Consider the following 2957-nt stretch of genomic DNA (forward strand, 5'->3'; position numbering starts at 1 on the left):
ACAATGGGGCATCAAGCTATGTGCCATGTGGCCAAGTTTGCAGTGATGGGAGTCTTCTCAAAACCATCAGTTTTGCAACTGAGTGATTTAAAAGCTTTGCTTTTAAAGAGATGAGAAAACAGTCCAAAGAAATTGGGAGGGCTTGTGGAGTGGCTTAAGTAGTAGAGTGCAGCTTAAAAAGTGTGAGGCCTTGAGTTCAAGCACCAATATCACCCCCTACAAGAATGTGCTTGCTTTACACTTGCTTTGTTTGTTCTGATTAATTCAGGTAGTCATTATTGAAGCAAAATCATGAGCCTTTGGGAAGATGTGAGAGCATGTCAGAACTTGTAGAGGATGGATGGATCATACAATTCTAATAGAAAAAATGTTTGCACTGGTGTACCTACTGCTCTTTTTGTGAGGTAAGATGGTATATCCTTGGACACTGATTGTGGAATTCCCTCTACAGACATCTGGCCCAATTTGCAAGTGGAAGGAGCAGTTTCCACCATGAGAATTAAGGAGAAAGTTCTGCTTTTGTACAATGAATCCCAGGCTGGGCTGTGTAGGGACCAGAAAGGTGTCCTAGCCTGCTAAGGGCTATAGCTGGAAACAGGTATCTGGTCCTGGCACTCTGTCAGGAAGAGGATCACTTCTCCCCTTAGTGGTTGTGCATCAGTAGTCAGGGAGAAGTGTTCAAGGAGCAAACTGTAGGGAAAGACCAATCAGAGTCCATCAGGAAGAGGCCCCACTGCTTAACACAAAATGCATTTCCTGATGCCCCATTTTCCGGATCACTCTGTGCTCCCGAGATCCATCTCTGTGACTGTTTCTCACTGTGCATTGCTTTTGCCACTGGTGATGTGAGAGAACCAGTCACCACAGAAACAGGAAATGGTGAGTTTCTGACATGCATTGCAGACTGGACAGGATCAGGGAGTTGACACTGGCCTTAATGGCTGGAATGGAAGTGGGACTTTCCATCACAGCCCTGAAGCCTATACATCAAGACACTGCTGATGCTGCTTGTCTCCTGGTCTTCTCTTTTCTAGGCCTGTGGCTGGATGGATGGGTTTAAGGCAATCATTCTCTCAGCTACATACTGTTCATGTGTCCCAGACCCAGAACACTCTCAGGGAGCTCTGCATTAGAGCTCATGCCTCTACAGACTGTGGAGATGGCAGAAGGTCATGGGTTCCTGTGCAGCATGATCTGTGGTCTTTGGGTTCCCTGCTCCTGCCAATTTCTAGGAACTCTGGTTGACCTCACTAATATAAGTGTTTAAAAACTTGAATAATATAAATATTTGAAGTCTCATGACCAGGGTCTGTCCCACAACCAAGTACTATTTATGGCTGTAATAAATCCCTAACTTTATACTTATCCCTGTCTTGCCCAACTCACTGAAAGGGACTGCATATGCATTTTGTGTTCAAAGTGAAATATAGATTTGGGGAGGTGTTTCGGGTTTGAGATTGTCACTCTCTCTGATATAATTGATGTTGACATTTGTCTAAGTCTAGACAGTATTTTCACAAATGAAATTCAGATAGAGATAGGACATGAACATAATAAAAGGAGGTCACAGTGTTGGGACAGCACCAACTACAAGACCTGCAGAGCAGGTCTTGTTTTATAGGGAGGAACAAAGAGGAAGAGAAAGAAGGTGGGAGATGAAGGATGATGGAAGGACAACATCTGCTCCTATAGCAGAACATCTTTCCCTGAGTCCAGCCAGTCTTAGAATGTCAGTAAAGAAGGTGTCATTTGCTGGTTCTTATTGGACATGGTCAGAGATCACAGATCTGGAGGAAGCAGAGAACATACAGGGCAGTTTGCTTAATGAGTGTTCAGTTCCTTGTGATCTATTAAGCTATTGATTTTCAGGTATAAATTGTGGAAATTGAGTTAGTACTTGCCTTGTTGTAGATATAAAAGGGAAGGACATCTAAGTGTAATGAGAATAGGAAGGATGCTATGTAGTAGTCTTTAATCACCAGTGTCCACAAGGATTGCTTGGGTGGTCCTGGGTAAATTTTGTACTGTTTTCTTTACATTCAGGTCATTGGTCTAGTCACAATATAGTTTGTGACAACTGAGAATGCCTGTCATGGACAGTGGCAAAAAAAGGTACCTTTGGGATGTGCCTGTTGGATAACATGGCTTATTATTTTCAGAGTTCATTGGTGTGCTCCTGTTTCCTGGTTCTGCTATGGAGTAAGTAAAATTCAGAATGTCCTGAGCAATAGGAGCATCTTTGCTTGTTTGTTCTTCATCTTTTTTAGGTAGTGTCTTTATGGTACTAGTAAAATGGTGCACAGTGCCATCACCAGATAACTTCAAGATAGGAAATGGTGCTCTGCACCTGTGACTCACACCTGCAATCTTTTCTTCTTGAAAGTACAGATCAGAAGGATCTTGGTTTAAAGCCCTCCCAGGGAAAACTAGCCAGCCTGAGCAAACTGTTTGCAAGAACCTATCTCAAAAACACTTAACACAACAAAGGGCTGTTGGAGTGGCTCACATGGTAAAGAACCTACCTAGCAAGAGTGACGCCATGGATTCAAAACCCAGTACCACAAAAAATGGGGACTGGTGACCATACAGAGCAGACACATGTGGGACTGGAACCAACAGTCCTGCCAGTGTCTTGGGACTCAGTGGTAAACTTATTGAATGTCTACAGTTCTGCATTGTAGACTGTCCTCAGAATTAAAAGATAGGATGCCCATTGGTGTTGAGGAGTTTAGCAATGCCAGGAAGAGACAGCACATCTCTGAATATTGAATTGGCTCAGGATGAGAGTTCAACACCTTGCACAATGAGCCTGTGTCATAGTGAGCCATTTCATCATGGAAGTGGGGGAAATTCAGCTGGAGGAGTTTCCTGACTGAATTTTCCTGGCTTTTTAGGTTCCTTGCACTCCCTTCCTCAAGTGAAGAACCATGGGCTGCACTGCACAGAGACAGTGGTCT

This window comes from Castor canadensis, chromosome 14 (assembly GCF_047511655.1).
Source record: "Castor canadensis chromosome 14, mCasCan1.hap1v2, whole genome shotgun sequence".
NCBI lineage: Eukaryota > Metazoa > Chordata > Mammalia > Rodentia > Castoridae > Castor > Castor canadensis.